The sequence below is a fragment of the Argopecten irradians genome, chromosome 8, assembly GCF_041381155.1.
Source record: "Argopecten irradians isolate NY chromosome 8, Ai_NY, whole genome shotgun sequence".
NCBI lineage: Eukaryota > Metazoa > Mollusca > Bivalvia > Pectinida > Pectinidae > Argopecten > Argopecten irradians.
In genome coordinates this window covers 35,552,124-35,575,859 of record NC_091141.1, presented here as the reverse complement: position 1 = coordinate 35,575,859, position 23,736 = coordinate 35,552,124, and the positions used below count along the sequence as shown (strand labels likewise).

At 35.6% G+C, this 23,736-nt stretch overlaps 1 protein-coding gene across 2 annotated transcripts in view; it reads left to right on the top strand.

Annotated features, from left to right (window-relative positions):
• Window positions 1-23,736, top strand: part of LOC138330227 (LIM domain only protein 3-like) — a 170,032-nt gene that overhangs the window by 38,827 nt on the left and 107,469 nt on the right. The window lies entirely within an intron of this gene.

The window sequence follows — 23,736 nt, the reverse complement described above, 5'->3', positions numbered from 1 at the left end:
TTATTCACATGTCAAAAATTGCACTTGCAGAGAATTAATGATTTAACGAAAGCAAAATATTTTCACACCGCAAAATAATTCCGCTTTTGCAGTAACTTTAGTCTTTATTTATACTTCCACATTGTCTATATCTCAATCAACTTGTCAGGTCTTCTGTTCATTTACAATGCTTATAATACGCTTATAATTATTTGGTCATCACAGATTCACAACAGAGAGTTATGAGTAACATAGTAAAGTAGGTCACTGAGCTGAGTTTTGACCTATATCTAACATCAGACCAAAACTTTCCATATCTTATCTCCTACACTATAGTCATGGGTTCACCTTAAGGTGCATCATATTCCAAAATTAGGTCACTGTACATGGTGTATATTTCAAACTCTTAACTATCTCATAAAAATATCATTCATGAAAAATATGGTGTGGATAATTTGTTTAGACCTATAACCAAAATTTTTAAGCTTCCCACCACCTCTGTGTCACAGTTTGAATTCCAAATGGGACAGTTATCATGTACTGACTTTAGGTCGGTGTTTTTTCGTATGATACTCTGACTTTCTTCCACCACCTATATCTAGCACATCCTTAAAGACCCTAGATGTTATTACAACTTTGAATCAAACAAATGTGAATCTGTTGTCAGACTGTTTCTATATAAAGTTAAACAACATCGTTACATTGCATGTTTATACCTTGTTTGTTTCAAAGCTGCGGAAATTGAAGGATGTTTTAAGTTGACAACAGCAATTCCCATATTTTGCTATCGAAACAGCACCACCATGGAGACAGAGGACTTGAGTTGATACGCACCACAATTAAAGAAACTGCTATAAATCACTAAAGAAATCATACAAAATAAAATGAAAACGTACTTAAAGACAATGCTGGTCTGTCGATAGTGTCATGTACTAATGCAGAAGGACAGGACCGGAATCCCCATGGATCCATACCTGGCCTAATTCAATGCTATTTCCGTCTTTATGAATAATAGCTGAGATTTTAAATCTAATCCTCAGCGATGAAAGAATATTATCAAATTTCTGCATAGCCATGAAAAATTTGAGATGACATATGTATTTTCTTTTCCACGAGTTGATCTGGCGTTTATGATTAGACGTTAGAGTTCTGTCACTCTCGGGGTACAGGACGTGTTCGCACAGGGGAGGTAAATCTCGTTAATAAGGACCGGATCATGCATAAACCATGAGAATGGAGGGAGATTAAACGATGTTGTCCCGTCATGTGTACGCACTCGTCTCTCGGACACTTACACCAGTCATAAACAGCGATCGACCGACACGGTTATCTTTCCTACGATGACAGGCCTGTCTGTCAACAGAGGCAACATGTCCGATATTTTGTCCGATCTAAGACTGCACGCGAAACAGAGAAAAAAAATTAATAAATATAATAGCAGAAGTAATTTTGAGTACTCAAGGAACAGGAGGAAGACGGATGACGCCAAGGACTTAAGTATATGTCATTTTACCCGAGATAGACTGCTTTACAAAGTACAAAATGATTGGTCAGACTAAATGTAGTGAATACTCTTGTTCAGGTCAAATTCTTCCATTTGTAACTGAAATGATTGAACTGATTTGAGATACGGAAACAAATAAGGATAGAGAGATATTTTAATGAAAAAACAATAATGGAGAAATTTTAAAATGTCAAACATATATCATGATACTAAAAATATCCAAATAGTTCATGGAGCTATATTGGAGGGTAATTTATCATGTAAATGAAAAGATTTATTTCAAACTTCTACAATCCCAAAGCCCACCTGTGGGATTGAGCTAAAACTTGCTTATACTGATGCTGTGATGGTTTTCGACCATGTGATTTTTCTAGTCACTCTGAAATTCAAAATGGCCACCACCTTGAAAATGATCATGAATGTGTTTAATTTTTTTTTATTATAAATATTCATCTGACCCGAAGGGTCAGGATGACCTATAGTCATCATGTTTCGTCCGTCGTCGTCCGCCGTCCGCCGTCCGCCGTCCGCCGTGCGCCGTCCGCCGTGCGTTAACTTTTCACATTTTCAACTTCTTCTCAAGTTCTACCAGTGCCATTTAGCTGAAACTTACATGAAATGATCCTGACATGGTCCCGACAAAGTGTTGTTATTTTTCGGGTCGATCCGAAATCCAAGATGGCCGCCACAGCCGCCATCTTGAAAACACATTTTGAACTTCTTCTTAAGTTCTACCGGTGCGATTTGGCTGAAACTTGCATGAAATGATCCTGACATGGTCCCGACAAAGTGTTGTTATTTTTTGGGTCGATCCGAAATCCAAGATGGCCGTCACAGCCGCCATCTTGAAAACACATTTTGAACTTCTTCTCAAGTTCTACCGGTGCGATTTGGCTGAAACTTGCATGAAATGATCCTGACATGGTCCCGACAAAGTGTTGTTATTTTTTCGGGCCGATCCGAAATCCAAGATGGCAGCCACAGCCGCCATCTTGAAAACACATTTTGAACTTCTTCTCAAGTTCTACCAGTGCGATTTGGCTGAAACTTGCATGAAATGATCCTGACATGGTCCCGACAAAGTGTTGTTATTTTTCAGGTTGATTCGAAATCCAAGATGGCCGCCACAGCCGCCATCTTGAAAACACATTTTGAACTTCTTCTCAAGTTCTACCGGTGCGATTTGGCTGAAACTTGCATGAAATGATCCTGACATGCATGAAATGATCCTGACATGGTCCCGACAAAGTGTTGTTATTTTTCGGGTCGATCCGAAATCCAAGATGGCCGCCACAGCCGCCATCTTGAAAACACATTTTGAACTTCTTCTTAAGTTCTACCAGTGCGATTTGGCTGAAATGATCCTGACATGGTCCCGACAAAGTGTTCTTATTTTTCGGGTCGATCCGAAATCCAAGATGGCCGCCACAACCGCCATCTTGAAAACACATTTTGAACTTCTTCTCAAGTTCTACCGGTGCGATTTGGCTGAAACTTGCATGAAATGATCCTGACATGGTCCCGACAAAGTGTTGTTATTTTTCGGGTCGATCCGAAATCCAAGATGGCCGCCACAGCCGCTATCTTGAAAACACACTTTGAACTTCTTCTCAAGTTCTACCGGTGCGATTTGGCTGAAACTTGCATGAAATGATCCTGACATGGTCCCGACAAAGTGTTGCTATTTTTTGGGTCGATCCGAAATCCAAGATGGCTGCCACAGCCGCCATCTTGAAAACACATTTTGAACTTCTTCTCAAGTTCTACCGGTGCGATTTGGCTGAAACTTGCATGAAATGATCCTGACATGGTCCCGACAAAGTGTTGTTATTTTTCGGGTCGATCCAAAATCCAAGATGGCCGCCACAGCCGCTATCTTGAAAACACATTTTGAACTTCTTCTCAAGTTCTACCGGTGCGATTTGGCTGAAACTTGCATGAAATAATCCTGACATGGTCCCGACAAAGTGTTATTTTTTAGGTCGATCCGAAATCCAAGATGGCCGCTGCAGCCGCCATCTTGAAACACACATTTTGAACTTCTCAAGTTCTACTGATGCGATTTGGCTGAAACTTGCATGAAATGATCCCGACATGTTCGCGACAAAGTGTTGTTATTTTTTGGGTCAATCCAAAATCGAAGATGGCTACAATGACACTATATCTAATTAATTTCCTATATGTTAAGGCCCTTGGGCCTCTTGTTTGAAATAAAATTTGTTGAAAGAAATTGAAAATGATCCTGACATGGTCCTGACAAAGTGACACCATATATAATTAATTTAACTATTGCCAAGGTAGTCAGATGACCGTTAAGGCCCTTTGGGCCTCTTGTTTATTATAAATATTCAGTAGACAGATCTGCTCGTTATATCACAAATATAGTCCTGAATGGAATTTTCATTGTACCCACATTCTTCCTATGGTGTTGGTATGCAAAGCTGTTGGGACTTCTGTTGATTTCGTGTGGAGGCAGAGGCCAAGTGGTTAAGATGTCTTGACATATTACCACAATCCCTCCACCTTTGAGTTGTGATCCCATGTGGTGTTATTGCCAGTTACTGATGGCTGCTCAGTGGTTTTTCTTCTGGTACTCTGGATTTCATTCACCTATAAACCTGGCATGCACATAATTGACTCTTAATGGCTGCTAATAGGTCACTTAAAACTAATTAACCATTCATTTGTCAGTATATGAGCCAGTATATGATCCAAAACAAAGACAATTATAAAAATTCTGACAAGATGTAACAGATAAGTATGCTGGCATCACTTTCAAATTGAAGTCATATGAAATGTAAGAACTGTTAATTTCTTCAAAATTTCCTTGGTCAGATATATTACTGGTAAACTTTAAGCTGGAGATATTTTCCAAAAGATGTGTGTATTGGTTAAAACCTTTAAAAAAATTAGAGAATTATTTGTAGCTAGTTTGTAATTCCAGTCAAACTTAATAAAGATTCATCGAAGATAATGTTTTTCTACTTGGGGTGAATTAATTGATCCAATGTTTCGTTCATAACCAAATTAAACACGAGCCAATTTATGGACTTTCAGAGAAGGGTTAATCGACAAAACTTTTTTTCTTCTAAAAACTGTTGCCGCTGACTTCATTGATCGGAACATTAAAATGAAACAAATGCTTCTGTTCATGGCCTGTTTTTCGTCACATTGTCACTTAACCATTTAAGGCAAAACTAACGTCTCTTTCACGGACAGAATTTTTGGCATTTTATGTTGATTTTTTTTCACACTTATGGCATAAAAAGTTTAAAACTTTTTTATCGGACCGTCATGGAAATATAAAAAAAATCTGTCATTTTCAAACATTAATGATTTCTACTAAAATGTTTTTGACAGTCCTGTTGATGTTGATTGCGATAGACATTATTTACATTCTTGGTCGTTAAATAATTTACACTGAAATTCTTTTATCGTAACATAGAATATGGAATTGCCGTTATGTCTGTTCCACATTTAGTGTTGTTATAGTTTACAGATATGTTGATATACCGTCGACTAAACAAAGATTGAGATAAAAACCTACTGACTTCAAATTCGCTGTCATTCGACTAAACCTAAGTAAACATACATCAATCCATACATCATAACGAAATGTCCCATAACAGTATCCTAACTGACAAACATTATATATGCCAATCTACTCTATTTGTAAATCTATATTGAAAGTTATATTTACGAAGCAAAAATTTTGACATGTTATTTTTTCGTTATTTATCTTCTCAAAAGCATTAGTTTTAATGAATTAAACTGGGAAAATCATTTACAGATATAGACAAAAATGTATGATGCCTTACATACATTAGTTACAACTTGTACAGTGTTTTTGTACTTTTATGCTTTATGTATATTTAGATGAAAACGTATTTGCAAAAGCCACTTTATGATTACTAATAACACTGTAAGAATGTACAATGAAATTGAAAACCACAACTTGACTTTATATTCTGACCTTAATAATAATTTTTGAAGTATACTACATACTGTTAAAATTCATTTCTAGCCTTCATTTATCTGTGTTAAAATAAATCTATGCATTTTAAGTATTATAATTCTCTAAATGTTGGTAACTTTTGGTGGTGAATAACAAATGAAAGGCTCTTCTCGATTGGTCAGTTTGAAAATTACGGCACATAAATCTTTAAGTTTACAGATTATGATCATCTGATGTAACCTGATAGTTTCTATTTCAAAATTCCTCTTTATGCAGTCACACTTGTGGTATTGAACTGAAACTGTATAGTATATGATACATGGATGATTCTGACCAAGTGTTTTTATATTATTGAATGATCTGAAATACAAGATGGCCACCAATACGGGGATTTTGAGATCGCAAAACGATGAAGATAAAGTACAATTTACTGTTAATTAGTCCTACCTTCTAGTCTTATGATGTCATATAAAATCACGCCAAATGATGACGTCTTAATCATCAAATGGTGGGACTAATCAAGGGTAAATTGTACTTCAACCCACGTCATTTAGGGATCTTGAAAACCCCATGTTCAAAAATCATTTTAGAATTTTCTTTTCATATGATCATAAGTTCATAACCAGTTGGAATTTGGAGGGTAGGATGTGAACTTTAAGTTTATGTTGATGAAGCCCTGCTCCTACAAATGGAGAGGTCGTATATTGATGATTGACCTTATGAATGTTTGTTAATATGTATGGTCCATTATGTGAAGGAACCAACGGTGGGGCTACTATATCCAATACATCTTACTTTACTGTAGGGGACCCAAGGGGTTTAGCCCCGGTGGGTTTGACAAATTCATTACGATGAAAATATACGGCTTTGTGTATTTGTCAGCACAATTCTGGTAACGCAAAAGGAATAAAGTACAGTCTCGATTTATATTCTTACCGGAGTTTCTCAATTTTTTATGTGAATAGAAAACGATTATGTACCAAACAGACCGATCGGACACGTTGACCATTTGCATATTTTCCGCAACCGTTACGTGCAGGATAGGAATAGACATCTCTATTTAAGTGTTGTATAAAGAGGCCGGTGATGGGAAAACATTAATTCAGCCATTTCTATATCAAATTATTGAGTGGTAATTACTGCCAGGTTCCCTAATGGGACTTGTTTGTCAGTTGTGTGTATAAGCGCCACCTAGCAGGCAGACCTGGTGGAGAAATGGCCGCGCATACCAATCATGTCGCCACGGCGATGTACACGTTTGTACAGAACAGCGAGTGTCACTTGCCATGATAGGAACGTTATTGTGTTTTGAGGTTTGGGTATACATCCTAGTTATACATATTAATGGTAGCCTAAGGTACCTGAAGGGAGTGGGGAGTGGCTGGGGTTGATGTTGATCGGAAAGTTATAAGGGGAGTGCGGAGAGGGAAGGATGAAATTTGTTTGTTTGTTTGTTTGATTTATTAACGTCCTATTAACAGCTATGGTCATGTAAGGACGGCCTCCCATGTATGCGGTGTGTTGTGCGTGTATGTTGTGCGTGGTGAGTGTACTGGGAGACTGCGGTATGTTCGTGTTGTGTCTTCTTGTATAGTGGAACTGTTGCCCTTTTATAGTGCTATATCACTGAAGCATGCCGCCGAAGACACCAAGCAACACACCCCACCCGGTCACATTATACTGACAACGGGCAAACCAGTCGTTCCACTCCCTGTATGCTGAAAGCTAAGCAGGAGCAGAAACTACCACTTTTATAGACTTAGGTGTGTCTCGGCCAGGGGACAGAACCCAGAGCCTTCCTCACAGGGGCGAACGCTTAACTCAAGGCCAAAAGTGAGGCGGTGCCAAGGGAGGCATTAGGAAAGATAAAGTCAGTTAGGAAGAAGAGAAAAGATAAGATCCTAAATTTAGTCGCATTTTACAATCATGCAATAGGGGCAGCAGGTACAATTCTAACGCCCTACCTGCAGGAAAGATATACCATGTAATTGTACTTATATTTTAATTTTTGCACATATTGCGCCAATTCAAATTCATATTAACATGTAAAAATCTGTCTGAAATGTCATTCTATGTATGATCCAGTAGTGGGGCTAGGGGGAGGGCAGGAAATGTTTTAAAATTATTTGTAGGATTGAAGGTATTTTGAAGAGGTGGTTAAATTTGGTGCAAAGTTTTTGGGGAGAGACAGTTTATGGGGTTCAAGGCACTTTTTTTTAAAAATTTGATATTCAAAGCTTTATTCAAAACTGATATGATCCTCAGGAAAAATACTAAAATTAAAATGTGTTACGGAAAAAAGAAAATTTATCGCAAATAACAAGGGAGCCCATCTTTGTCTTTAGGTGTAGTGTTATTTTGGACTGAAGAAGGCCCTATAGTGGCCGAATATATATTCCATATAAATAATGTTTTATTTTTCTTCTGAATTCATTTTGGCCTTTTATTTCTGAGTATTAAAATACTAGCTTTTATATCATTTTATCACATTTCTATCTTTATGTGAACCAATAGATATTTAGACTGATATATAGGTATTGATTGATAATTATTTGATCCTTTAATGTTTGAAAAATTTTAAAATTTCCTACTTTCAGTTAGAAATTCTTAAAATAAAACTATACGGATCTTATTCACATCAATGTTTGTTCTTACACTTTCTCATTTTTAAGATGATTCACCGCCGACATAGCATAAACGATACTCATCATTTGAACAATAATTGATGTTACTAATTGTGCATAAAAGTGTCTAATTAACAAAAATACATATAAAATAATTTGTTTTGCTTTTAATGCATGCACAATCAGTTCCTTATTTCATTGTGCCATGGAATTTTTTCGGGATGCAATTACAGTCAAACCTCGATGATTCATTCATTCAAATTCATATTAACATGTAAAAATCTGTCTGAAATGTCATTCTATGTATGATCCAGTAGTGGGGCTAGGGGGAGGGCAGGAAATGTTTTAAAATTATTTGTAGGATTGAAGGTATTTTGAAGAGGTGGTTAAAATTTAATTTGGTGCAAAGATTTTGGGAAGAGACAGTATATGGGGTTCAAGGCACTTTTTTTTTTAAATTTGATATTCAAAGCTTTATACAAAACTGATATGATCCTCAGGAAAAATACTAAAATTAAAATGTGTTACGGAAAAAAGAAAATTTATCGCAAATAACAAGGGAGCCCATCTTTGTCTTTAGGTGTAGTGTTATTTTGGACTGAAGAAGGCCCTATAGTGGCCGAATATATATTCCATATAAATAATGTTTTATTTTTCTTCTGAATTCATTTTGGCCTTTTATTTCTGAGTATTAATATACTAGCTTTTATATCATTTTATCACATTTCTATCTTTATGTGAACCAATAGATATTTAGACTGATATATAGGTATTGATTGATAATTATTTGATCCTTTAATGTTTGAAAAATTTCTAAAATTTCCTACTTTCAGTTAGAAATTCTTAAAATAAAACTATACGGATCTTATTCACATCAATGTTTGTTCTTACACTTTCTCATTTTTAAGATGATTCACCGCCGACATAGCATAAACGATACTCATCATTTGAACAATAATTGATGTTACTAATTGTGCATAAAAGTGTCTAATTAACAAAAATACATATAAAATAATTTGTTTTGCTTTTAATGCATGCACAATCAGTTCCTTATTTCATTGTGCCATGGAATTTTTTCGGGATGCAATTACTGTAATTATTTTTTATATCTTTATGTTGAAGTGAAATAGGAAGCTCAAATTTTACATTGGTGGTAATGGTGAGTTACTTTTGTAACAGAAGAAAAATAGTAATTTGTCTGTTCCTGTTTTTGATAGAGAAAAATTACCATTCATCAGCGATGTATCATTTTTAAGCTAGCAAGGAAAATGAAAAGAGCATGAACCCACTTTTTTTTGCTGCAAGCCGATTCCAATTGATAATACAGAGGGACCCCATTTTATCTGAGGAGAGCCCCACTAAATAGGAAACACCCAGCAAAAACTCTACACATATATTCTCATGATAAAAATTTTGTAAAGGTCTTGATGTCCTCGTGTGGCTTTTCTTTATCATTATGTTCTAAGCAGCGTACCATTTAAAAAAAAAAATAGTTATTTCCCTTTTTTTTTTAAAAAGATATCGTTATTTCCCTTTTTTTTTTAAAAAGATATCCTTTAAACTTTCCCCTGATGTTCTCTTGACACTTTTCTTTATCATTATGTTCTTAGCAGCATAAAAATAAAAAAATAAAATTATTTCCCTTTGTTTTTAAATTTTCACAAAGTAACTCTCATTGTTCTTTACGGATGTTATTCGAAAGTCAATTTATTGAGCAGCTTCAGAAACCAATTATCTGTAATTGTTTTTCTTTCTTACCTACTGCCACGTGTTTCTTACAGAAATGCTTTCCTTTATTTTAATTACCGCAGTTGGATATGAATTAATCCCATGGAAATGTTTATTATATATATATAAATGAAAGTTTATGTAATCAAATTACGCCGGTATTAAAAAACGAGAGCTTGTGAAAATTTGTCGCTTATTTAAGGAGAGTATTGTTCTATGACCTGACCTTCGCGCTATTTTATAGCGAAAAAGCATTTTCCTTTACTTAATTGTAAAAGAGTAATCATAACGAAGCTACAAAAACGGTTTTAGTGGCTCTTTAGGGAGGGCCTACTGATTAAATTATCTATCGGTTAATTCTGCAACCAACCCTGCTATAATTGTTTAAGTTGGAAAAGTTTAAACTCATTGTATGTGAAATGGCATAATCTGACCTTCGCGTAAACCTTCTGCGAATAAAATGACAATTTCGTTATGGCATGCGGCAGGTGAGCCTCGCATTGATGGGGATCAGAGACCCTGCCACTCAAAAGTAGAATGTTTTTTCAAAGCGTTTTTCATCATAGCAAAGCATTGTATGTCAACGCAGAGAGTCTAAAATAGATACCGGTATTTCAAGTGAAATGAACTTAGGCTGAAAATTGCATGCATGTAATTACCTTGGTGCTTGTTAAAGTTGAATTAAAGCGTTTGTTTTTATTGCAGAAGCCATTCCGGTTGAACAATTAGTTTTAAACCTACAGTTCCCTTGCGATCATCTGTAATTTCTCCTCCCATCTCTGTCAGATGCCATTTTGCAATCCATTATTCAAATGTAGTATTATTAATTAAAGAAATTTAGTTTGAATATTTTACTTGAAACAATATTGGCTGCTCTGGCACTCAAATTGTTGGCTTATAAGGAATACTAATACTGCTATGTACGTGTCTCTGAAAAGTCAAGCAATTTGACAGCGTAAGGTAAGGCTATTTCGATGTTGAGGGTAACTTGATCTATAGCTGGCTAAGCTTTCTCTATTTGACAACACTTTTTGTGGAAGAATCTTCCAATCTTAATATAATATGTTTGGTCAAGCTAATTGTTTTTGTCACAACAAAATGTGTTTGATGAAAAAAGTTATAATTTACATATTAAACATGAAATTTTTGGTTTAGAAAAAGAGAACTTTTGCCGACCAAAAGCTGCCATCCTAAAGTTTTAGGTTTTGGAAAAAATATCTGAATTCAGCAAAATGGAGTGAGTTTATATATAGTATTATACGTATCTGTCCCATATGATTGTTAATGATAAAAATATCTATTATTCTAAACATGTTCGTCTGTCTGTCTATTATTCTAAACATGTCTCTGTCTGTCTGTCTGTCTGTTGACACATCATTGTGTGGCGAAATCCTCCTAATTAAACTACTTGACAGATATTGATAAAATTTGGTACGGTACCCTGACATAAAGGGGAATTGAGTAAACTATATACCGTATTCGACCCAATAAGCGCCATTAAAAATTTTTAAAAAATTAAAAAATGCCTAATAATACAAAACTATTGCAAACCTATACAGTTTTGGTCTTTAAAATTGTTTTGGTCTTTAAATTAAGGCCTCAAAAAAGAGAGGGGCACTTATAGAGGCGCTTATTGGGTCAAATACAGTAGGTTTCTGAAATGTCCCCTATTAATGGAGTTGTGTACTAACATGTTATCTCTGTAGCAGGATTGGATTGGGTCAATCATCTGTGACCAGTTTAAGTTCAATAGATAGAGCATATCCAGCTAGTGTTTGTAGGTCCTGGGTTCAAATCCTGGTCTGGTCGATACGTTTTCTCCTCTCCTGTTACATGTACAATATGTATATATTAGCACATTCATATAAAATTACTGAAATAATTTCCTCTATAATTTGTTTACAATAAGAAAAATGAAAATGAGAATTGTATTGTAGCCATTGTTTGGTTTGGTTTGTTCTGTGCTGTTTTGGCTTAATAACATACCAAACCTGCTACTGGTTTGGCGGATGTAGGAAAGCCTGAGTACCCAGAGAAAAGCCTACGCCCCAGAACTAGCAACTGTGCCATAATATGATTATAGTGTCTAAAAATTGTAGAGATATCGGTAGTGGACAACTTATAGGCAGTAGTGGTCACATTTGGATTCATAAACAAATTAAGAAGCTAAAGGAAGCTTAAGATTGTCATATTTTTTAATCAACCAATCAGATCAGACACTGCACACATATCAACCAATCAAATTGGATAATGCACACATAATCATCCAATCAGATCGGACAATGCACACATAATCAACTAAACAAATCAGGCAATGAATAAATAATGGCATAACGGTGACAGAATTACTCAGAAATATGTTTACTTTTTTATTTTTAAAGAAAAAAAAAATGTTTACCATGAAAAGTTCCACAAAGAATCAAATCAACCAAAATGAAGATAAAGTATTTCCATAGCAACATGCTTAAGAGAAAGGCTTTAAACAATAGAGAGACAAAAACAAAACAAAAAATGAAAAAAGAAAGGAAAAAAATATCTTGGACAAAATGGAAGAGAGATAGTTATCATGCGATAGAAAATGACAGATGACCGATCTTGGAGAAAATTCTTGTGTCATTTCAGGAGACAGTCGCTGTATCATAACTGAGCGTTATGGTGGTTGTTTATGGATATTAAAGATGATGGATCACCTGAAATAGCATGTTTAACATAATCCTCTGTTTAACTGTCGTTTGTTTATGAGCACATTTCCGTCCCGTAGAAATCCATTTTATTTTGACATATTTAAACTATATCAGATATTTCTATCGCAATTCTTATCAAAGTTAGACAATAACTACATAGTAGGATTTCTTTTTCATCCATGTTTAAATCTGAATAAAATTGGACTTCAGTTTAAACAATATTTTTGTAATTTGTAGATGGTTAGGATTGGAAAACAAGTTTAAATTTTGTATTTAAGTTCCTTTTCCAATTAGGCTTTCTTACTCATCATAGCTTTGAATGAAAGTTGAATTTTTTACCCATTTAGATCTAGAAAAAACCGAAAGCTTTCTTATTCTTAAGCTCAGAATAAAAAATGTTTTTCTTACCTTAGTTTTGAATAAAAGTAGGAATGAATTACTGAAACTATATGAATATTGTTGAATGAACAATACAGGCCTTATATGCCTTTTGTTTAAAACATTTTCATCTTCAGATTTAGAATATTTTGCCATGTAAACCTACCTATTTCGTGTGCGGTCAAGCAGAAATTTTGAAAATTCATCGCCATGAAAAAGGGCCAAGAATGTATAAACTAGACCCATATTACTTTAAACTCACGAATTAAATCACAGCAAATAAGTAGTTAGGCATAAAAATAGGAAATTCAGTCAACCGTGAAAATAAGTTGATTTAAAATTGATATGTATATAAAATCAATTTTCATCCGTCACGCTGGATTAATTACTCCAGAAATGGGAATGCTTACACTGCATAAATAAATTCAGCGGAAACGTAATTTTTCTTTGTTGGTATGTGTGAATAGGGTGCTGTGGGATCTATATTACATGTAAGGAGGTAGAATTCAGTCGTCATCGAGATGCTGCCAAATGAGTTACCCATGTCAACACATTCGTCTTCTTGTCACATTCGGCAAATTTATCACGGCTGATCCAATGGCGCTGGTCAGTGGTGGTTGAATAATATCAGCCTGTATCCATCTATCCTAATCTACCCCCTGGTCGTCTCTCCCCAGTCTGAGCTGGAGAAAGAAAGGCAACACAAGAAATCTTCATTTGTAAAGATGTCCCGATTGATATTGAAGAGGAAAACCCGTCCTCCCCTGTTGTGGCCATTGTGACTTTAAACTTGGGAGCGAGTAATCCGTCATTTGAAGTTGGTGTGCCACCCTTAGAGTCACATGGTCCCCCACCACGTACCGGTATCTTACACAGCCGGTAGTAAGCCTACCTTATTATTCCGTGTATTGGTTCCAATTAAAATCTCTGATTCGCTAATCTATCATACCGTTTGTGTAGTTCTTGTACAAGACACAAATAGTTCTCAATCAACATTAGTTTTTATTTGCTGTGCTGCAGGAGCGAGCTCAAGTAAGATCCACGTACGTCTAGGCTTTATCGGGGGAAACACACACAAAGCAAAGTCAATTATACTGCTGATGGTTATTGAATATTGTATACATGGAATGTTTAATACTTTTAATGAATACCCAACTGGTTGAAAAATGTGTAAACATTCTTTACAGCACATTGCTTTATCTTAAGTGATCCAGATTTTGTATTGAATCAATTTGTGTAATGACTGCTAAACTAGTGAAATATTATTTCAACATATATTGGCTTATTTTACCATGTAATTTCTCGGGAATGATAATTCTGAATCTCATCTTAAAGGCTTTTAGTGTTCCTTTAGATTAATTTTTTTTTGGTACTATTACAGTATAGCCAACCGTTTCTGTTCATTTTGTGATTTCAAATTGATATTTCAATGTATGTTTTAAGTATAAAAAAAATCACTTAATTGCAGTACTGACAAGAAATGGTTTTATCAGCAACAAATATTTTGATTCAAGGAAAAATGAAAAACAAATACAGGGGAAATAACATGTTATTTATTAGGGAGCTGGAAACACATAATCTCAGGAAGAATTGAAAAAAAGAAGATATTTATTCGCTGCTTTATGGTTAATAATCTTAAATATTCACCTTGTTATAAGCCTATATACACATAATCACACAGTAATGACTTGTATCTGTTTGTACTTTGACAAATACATTAAATCTATGATGTACGAGAAAGAAAGACATGATAAGATAACTCCCCCCCCCCCCACCCCCAAGAAAAAAAAAAGCAAAAAAAAAAATTTTTTAATAAATCTCTAAATAATTTCTTGCTGTTTTAGGGTTAATAAACTTGAATATCCATCTCATTATAAGTCAATATGTGTAATCACTTGTGCCTGGCTGTACTTTGAGAAATATATCGATAATTTATGATTGACAAGAAAGAAAGAAAATATAAGATGACCACACCCTCCTCCTCCAAAAAAAAGAAGAAAAATATGAAATAAATTATTCAATAATTTCTTCCTGTTGTAGGGTTAATAAACTTAAATATCAACCTTGTTATAAGTCAATATGTGTAATCACTTATGCCTGGGTGTACTTTAAGGGACTATGGAATATAATTACATTTATGATGAAGGAAGAGCTCCCTCATCAACAACTGGTGTCAGAAGTGATAGCTCCAATACACATCGCCCCGTCTTCTTCATTATTCTAATTGTTATATTATATACCGCAAATGATATGGGCCTGTCTTTGTTTAAAGATAAATACCAACTGTGTGCAACATCTCTAGCTTTTCATTCTTGAAGAATAAACTAATTAGGTGTGTTTATTGCATGAGAAACCTCATTAAGTGGTTGTACTTGTAGGTGGAGAAGGAAGGATAGAGATAGTTGGGAGGGTAAGATTTCTGTAAATGAGCTTGTTAAGAGAAGGCGTAGAAAGAAGTATGATGGTGGTACATTGTTATTGATGTAATTACGAGGGAGAGAGTAGGGGCAACAGTTCCCCTGTTGAGCAGTGCACCGTTCTAGTACCACGCCCCGTAGATTACGAACCCAGCACTTCTCTCATCAAACGTCTTGCGAAAACAATTCTTAACTTAGTATCTAAATTTTATTATCACATACTAGTCTACATTTACTGTCATTGTGGCTATTTTTCTGTGTGGATTTTTCAGATCAGCCAGATTTCTCAAACTTTTTGTGGTGTGATCATTTTGTCTGTGTATATATCTATAGTAATGCATTTTCCAGATTATGAGTTATTATTATCATTAAGTGTAACTAGAATTTGTCGAGGACAATTTGACTGGCTTTTCAATGATTTTTCAACTGAAAGGCTATTTCCTTTCAACTATAAAATGGATTAATTCTGAATAATTTCAAACCACTCTTACAAATAGCTTTACAAATGAACTTGATTTTTCTTAGTCTTTAATTATCAAGCTGTGTCAACTTAACCCACAATGCTACAAGCCCAAAATTAATTTCTATAGGCCTTCTAATAAAGCTTGAGAAAAGTTATTTTAAGTTTTTAGCCTATATGCCAGGGACCTTGAATGAAGCTTAAGGTCATTCCTATAAGCAAATATGGTAGTAGTTTATTTCAGCATGCTACATGCCAAATAATTGGCCTGTTTTGAACTTAGAAAGTAATTTTAGATTTTAAGCTTATTTGATCCCCTTGGCATAAAATGAAGGTCAAGTTTATTCATATCAACAAACTTGGTACTCCTTCAATCCAGCATCCTACAGGAGGCATAATTTCAGGTCTCTAGACCTTCAAAAACTTAAGTAGAAATTATTTTAAAAAAATCATCTTATTTTGACTGATGTGACCTTAATTGAAAGTCAAGGTCATTCATATTAATATATTAAAGAACTTGGTAGTCCTTGAAATCAGCATGAAAGCTAGGGTATAATATTATGAAGCCCTTTGGTCAGAACAACTGATAATAAGGATATGTTGTCATCAATTTACAGAGAAATATTTCTGATGAAGCTAATTCCAAATGACCACAGAAGTCAATAAAGTGTTTTTAATTGTGTTTGTGGTCAAGCTGACCAAACGTTGTCTGGCGTCTACTGATAGGGTCGGACAGTTTGCCGCCTATCATTACCAAATGACCATTCCTATACTCTGTTTGTGACAGCCAAAATATTTCCATTTCAAAGATGTGACAGCCAAAATATTTCCATTTCAAAGATGGTTTGGCTGGTTAAACATTCTGAAACAACCAGGGTCATTTTGAGGACATGCTGGATTTTGGAGGTGGAGGAAACAAGAGTACCCAGAGAAAAAACCACCGATCATTTGTCTGATAGTAACTGACAACTGCCCCATATGTGATTTAAACTCATGTTCCAGAGGAGCAAGGCTTGTGGTAAGATATCAGAACATCCTAATCACTAATGGCTATGAGATCCCCATTTAAAAAAAAGCATACATTCATATCGTCCTGATTTAAAGTTTTGCTCATTTTTGAGACATTTTCCTCCCTGTTTGGCTTTACATGCACTGTAAGAACATGCTCTCTAAACAAGCTTTAAATTGTTAAAAACAGACTAATATTTTGACATTTAAAAAAATCTGAAGTATCTTCACCAGTTTCTTTTGTTGAACTGTAAGGTCATGGATATAAAAACCTGAAGGCAGTCATAATGACGATCCAGTACAAGGCCCCACGAGCGTCATTCAGAGGAATCTGGATTAAGTGTCTTATTCGCCAAAGACGTAAAATTACAGAAATTTTCATCCTATGCTCCACTGTCTGAATACAGTGAACTTGTATCTAAAAGAACTTCTGTCTTTAAAATAATGCAAATTATTCTGAACCGTTTTTTTGTTGAAAAGATGATCTGAATAGGGATTATATTGTTCCAATGGGTGGTTGGGTGGTGTAGTGGTTAAAACACCTTACTTCTAACTGGCCGGGGGTTCGATTCCTGAGACAGAAGTTGAAAAGTCAGGGGTCACCTGCCCCATCACGTGGGTTTTCTCTGGGTACTCTGATTTCCTCCCACTTTAAGACCTCTCGCTCGCTTTTGTCCAGGCCATTGAAGGAGATTTGTATAAGTGATATGATTTGTTTGGCAATCAAATTTCACTGGAAACATGAATAAATTGAAGAAAATCAGCCAACCACAAAATTTAACCAATATACAGTAAAAAGTTCTAATGCGAGATGATGATGAGCCAGTACGGTTTGAAACCTTGAGCAGACGTATAACCTGATACATCTTAGTGTTAAGACAGACCTAGTTGAGGCCGGTTCCTTGTAAGGCACAAGGCCAGAGAGAAAGTCGGTGGTAATTGCCTACAAATGATATCGCCCTGAGAGGTGGGGAGCCTTTGGGACACCTGTCACACACTACCCCCTCTGTCAAGTCCTACTTATAATTGGCAATTTAATTGGCCCTGCTTCTGGAATCAGCATCTGAGGGTATATAGCCGTACAACTGTAGAAGTGATCTGAAGTTGTGAGCTGATTGTAATCCCAATTTGTCCATGGATTTACCTGATCAGCCGATGTGCTATATCAGAATAGGTCACCTGATGTCTAGTGATGTCTAGTGCAAGTTAAAAAAATCTAATTCAGTCTTGGAGTACTGGTTTTTCCATTGTTAGTGTAATGTGACAGGGTGGGGTGTGCTGTTCGAAGTCTTTGGCGGTATACTTCAGTATGATAGCACTATAAAAAGGTCTTGATTACCTCAATGACAAAGAGATACAAAACTGATATACCACAGCCTCCCAAACCGATAATTACATTAAATCCAGATTCATTAATTTTTTGCCTAATTTGTCTTTTTCTGTTTGGGTTTTGTTTTTTCGTATATTGTCTGCGATTGTTTTTGCTACTTGTAGCTATTTTATTGTTTTCTTCTTCTATTTTCTATTTTTCTCTGTTAATTTTTTGTTGTTGCTTTTTCTCATCGGTTCTTTTTTCCACCTTTTCTGTTTTCTTTTTGTTGTCTGCTGCTTTCTTGCTTTTATGTTTGATACCTTCTCTTCGTTTTATTGTTTGATTTTTATATACTTTTGCTAGACTTTCGCTGTTCCTGGCATTTTGTCCTCTCGGTTTGGTCTTTACAACCGTCTTTGTTGGTTTTGTTTTTCTACCAATTGAACTTCAGATATATAAAATTCCTCCATCTGGTACTTGATACGATAAAATGGATGTATAATCACATTTCCTACTGTACAAGTAGAATATTTGCGTTTTTCATCAAGAGGCTGTAAAATCTATAAATTTTCTGGCATCAGAAGATAAAATTATCCGGTTAAGGTTTCAATGTAATAAAGGGTGTTCAGACTAGCAGTATTTGACTGTGGATTGTCTCCATACGGCGTTAAAACCTTCACTTTTTACTGTCGGTTCACTCCCATAGGTGTAGTGAAATGCAAGTTTGAAAATTTCAGGTGCTGTATTATTTTATACTAGCATTCTCCGATGTATTCCAGATTGATTAAAACTGAATTGGAAAGAAGCACGTATAATTTATGCTTGCAGAGCGGCTATATTGTTCAATAAGTGTTCGAAAATTTTGTGAGAGCAATACCACAACATTTGGGGCAGATGAGGTGAGTACACCTGCTGTTTCTATACTACTGTCATCTCATAATCTTATACAACTCCATATAAGGCTTATACAAGCTATGAATCGCTATGCCTTATTAATTTTTTCGTATTTTGACTTTCCCCTCTTTGCTGGTTCTTCAAGGAGTCATGATGGCTCAATCAGTGTTTGAAATTAATGCCTGTTCGTCTGCCTGTGACCGACAATTTAATGGTCGCGTAGACAATTTTTACCATGTAGCTTTCTGAGTCCTTTGACTAGCATTTTTTCGTCCGGATAGAAGATTTATACAAAACAAAAATGACAGTAGAATTGAAGATATATACATAACAAAAATGACAGTAGAATTTAAGATATGTACAAAACAAAATGACAGTAGAATTGAAGAAAGGTCAAAGATCAAACTGTACGAAACACATTTTCGTAATATTCTGGTTTCCAGTCAACTTCGTTGAGAGCCTACGATACTAATCTGGATATGCGGATATATTTTGTTAGTAAAACTATTACTTTACTAGTAATTCTATAACCTACAAGGATAAGTTGTAATTTTGTGAATTACCAGTAACTTTCAGTCAGGGCGAGTAACTTTTATGGTCAGCCGGTCCTAATTAGGACCAGCAGGAAAAAATCCTTTAGGGAGAACACTGGGCTTAATAGTTAGAATGTTCTGATATCTACTCTATACAAGGCTTAGTTATGAATTGCCATGTGTTATTAACGATTTCATTACTTTTCATATCTTGACTTTCCCTTCTTTGCGGGTGCTGCAAGGAGAAGTGATGGCTCAATGGTTAGAGTGTCCCCTCGATATTTAACCAGGCAGTATGTAGTTCCATCTCGGGCCCGCACATGCACATGTACCTATTTGAAAACAGAGAAAACGTTGTAGCATACATAATACAAATTGTAAAGTTACTGTTTATTCATCAAACCTGGTCATTGCAGATGTCACAAAGATAATGTATTAAAATATAATGTCACAATCATGGGAAGGCGGGACTAATTGATCGTAAATCATAATTAACCCACATTGTTTTGGTATCTCCAAATCCCTGAATTGTGTCACAATGCATGGCAAAAAAATTGTGAAATCAAATCAATAACCATAAAATTGGGTCATCTGACATGAAGGGTCAGGATGCTTAGACACTGTGCTTTATTTTCTGTCATCGTGCACTGTCCATAAACTTATGATTCAAACATATTACTGATTGGCCCAGGGTACTGATATTTGGCCTGTAACATGCTGGGATAAAACACTACTAAGTTTATTAAAATAAATGACCTTAACCTTCATTCAAGATAACAGGGGTCAAATACACTAAAATCGTTCAAAAACTTTGTGTCAATGACTAAAAGACCTGGAGATCCGATAAGGACCAGTAGCATGCTGGAACGATGGCTACCAAGTTTGTTCAAATGAATGACCTTGACCTTCATTCAAGGTCACAGGGTCAATTACCGCTATAATCTTTCAAAAACTTTGTGTCAATGACTAAAAGACCTAGAGATCCGATATCCAACCTGTAACATGCTTGAATGATGGCTACCAAGTTTGTTCAAATTAATGACCTTGACCTTAATTCAAGGTCACAGGGGTGAATAATGGCTAAAATCTTTCAAAAATTTTGTGTCAGTGACTAAGACACCTTAGACACCTGATATTGGACATGTAGCAACTGGGATGAAAAGTGCTAATAAGTTTATTCAAAAGAATGACCTTGGTCTTCATTCAAGGTCACAAACATCAAAGAGATGAATACCTTCAAGCAACTTTTCATATTTTAAATTCCATGATTATTCAGATATTAGGTCTTGAGCATGTTGGATATTTACCACTACTTTCAAACTTGTATTGGTGAAATACATGTTTATTCATTAGAAACTAACAACTTCAAAGTATTTCTGCTTTTTTGAAAGATTAACTTTAATATTCTGGTACAGAAATAACTCATCTTGATGTCATCATTTTTAAAAGAAATATACATTTCCCAAGATGAGCGTGTTTTAAAAAATCACCAAATGATTGTCAGATGACTGTTAATTAAGGCCCTTTGGGCCTCTTTATTTTGATAATTTTGTTTTGATTACAAGCAATAGAGTGCAATCTTTAACAAAATTTATATTTCCTGAGAATACGCGGGCTCTTAAGATACATCTTTTGAAGAGATATAGAGTTTGTTCAGGGATATGATTCTTAGATAAAAATACGATTTAGATCAAAAACACAGCCAGTATTGACAAAATGTTTGTATTTTGCATAATTCATGTTTATAGGCTGGGTACCATAGCAGTTACAGCTACAATAATACACATCTATTCAAGAATTTATCAGAGTTTTAAAATCAAATAATTTTATCACTAGGAACAACAGTTTGGAAAATGTTATTGAATATTTGGAAAGATTTGAGTAAATTGAGAGCCAAAAAACGGCACAAACCAAATACAGTCCTTTCTAAATTTCATCATCTGAATGTGGTTTGTAATGTTTTGCGGTTTGTCGTTTGTCACTGTCAATTGTGAGGGTCACTGCTGATCATATGCAATGATATCAACATATGACATATTGTGACATATAATTAGGCTTTCTATTTCTTATCAAAATGTCACAACAATATCGCCGAAATTCCGCTGAATGTTTCCATTAAGTTTTATTTACACATCAATTAACATAGTTGTCTATGACGATTCGTTATCTGATCAGAATAAAATGCCAAGCTACATTTTAGTTTAATTTTGAACGTCTTTATTTTGTACATAAATCGTCATTATGTCATTGTACATCTGTGATATCTGTCGTTAGTCCTGGTATTTGCTGTTTAAATATATTTGTCAGATATAAGTATATAGATATCATCATGTGAAATCAAGATAAAAATTAAACCACGTACCATTGAATGTGATAACTAACACCATTGCATACTATTCATAGGAAAACATTAAGAAAGGATCCAACTTTCCCCAAGATGTGTTCATGTTTCTAACTGAGAAATGGGCCTGTCTGTGCTGTTTTGGTTTTGTCCTTCTATGGCAGTAAGATTAATAAAGTAATTAATCTCTATGCAATAAATCAAACTAAAAACAAAAAGGAAGATTTCAAGTATTTGAAGTATGTGATTTTATTTATTTCAAGAATCTGTGTATGTCTAGCTGAGAAATTAGCCTGCCTGTCCTGTTTTGCCTTTCCAAGGAAATTATTTTGCTTGAATTACTCAAGATATTTTACATATGTGATGGGTTTTATTAGCTCACCTGGTCCGAAGGACCGAGGTGAGCTTATGGGATACCGCAGCGTCCGGCGTCCGGCGTCCGTCAACAATCGACTTCTTCTCCATAACCGCTGGTCGGATTTCAACAAAATTTGACTGGTAGCATCCTTATGGGCTACTAACTGAAAATTGTACAAATGATGGGGCTAACCCCCCGGGGGCCTGAGGGGCGGGGTTAAATGGGGTCAATTTGGCTATTTCAATAAAAACGACTTCTTCTCTGAAACTAAGCAAGAGATAGCACTCATAATGCAATGGTAGTATCGTTATAGGGTGGGGATTCAAAATTGTACAAATGATGGGGCTGACCCCCCGGGGGCCTGAGGGGCGGGGTCAAAAGGGGTCAATTTGGCTATTTCCATATAAATGACTTCTTCTCTGAAACTAAACATGGGATAGCACCCATAATGCAATGGTAGCATCCTTATAGGGTGGGGATTCAAAATTGTACAAATGATGGGGATGACCTCCCGGGGGCCTGAGGGGCGGGGTCAAAAGGGGCCAATTTGGCTATTTCCATATAAACGACTTCTTCTCTGAAACTAAGCAGGGTATAGCACCCATAATGCAATGGTAGCATCCTTATAGTGTGGGGATTCAAAATTGTGCAAATGATAGGGCTGACCCCCTCGGGGGCTTGAGGGGCGGGGTCAAAAGGGGTCAATTTGGCTTTTTCCATAAAAATGACTTCTTCTCTGCAACTAAGCATGGTATAGCACCCATAATGCAATGGTAGCATCCTTATAGGGTGGGTATTCCAAATTGTGCAAATGATGGGGCTGACCCCCCGGGGGCCTGAGGGGCGGGGTCAAAAGGGGCCAATTTGGCTATTTCCATATATACGACTTCTTCTCTGAAAATAATCGTTTACGTTATGTGCAACAACGTAGCTCCCAGCTTCTACAGCAATTTTATTTCCCTAAAAGATCCCAGGATGTTTGCAGGGCAACAACATAAACAGACAATAGTTCCAAAGATTGACAGGTATAGAGATGAATACCTTATAAATCCTGCCTTAGTGACCACCTCTGTATATAGACCATCTGCTTAATAAGACCACTTTCTTAGAGTCCAGAATGACTAGTTTGAAGATATCTCTATATCAGTAACACCTGCTAAATAACGCCACTTTCTTAGGATCCCATATACCCGAAACATTTTAACACAATGGTAGCCTGTGTATTAAGACCACCTGGCTATAAAGACCACATTTCCTTTGTCCCTTGGGTGGTCTTTACAGACACTTTCCCTCTTTGTTGTGCTATCCTGTGATGTTCCATTCCATTCTACTGCATTATTTTGATGTTTTTGAGTGTGAAATGTAAAATGCTATTCCTTAAAAGGCCAGCGCTATCGTCCTGTCGTTTAATTTCTGAGCTGGGGCGTCACTACCTGAACTTTGATACTGTAATAGTATTGTAAACTATGACACCTGATTGGTCCAATTTATGGTGCTGAAACTGACAGGTCTGTCACCAGTAACCAGATCTCTACCCGCAGACAGTCAGCATTGTTAGCTT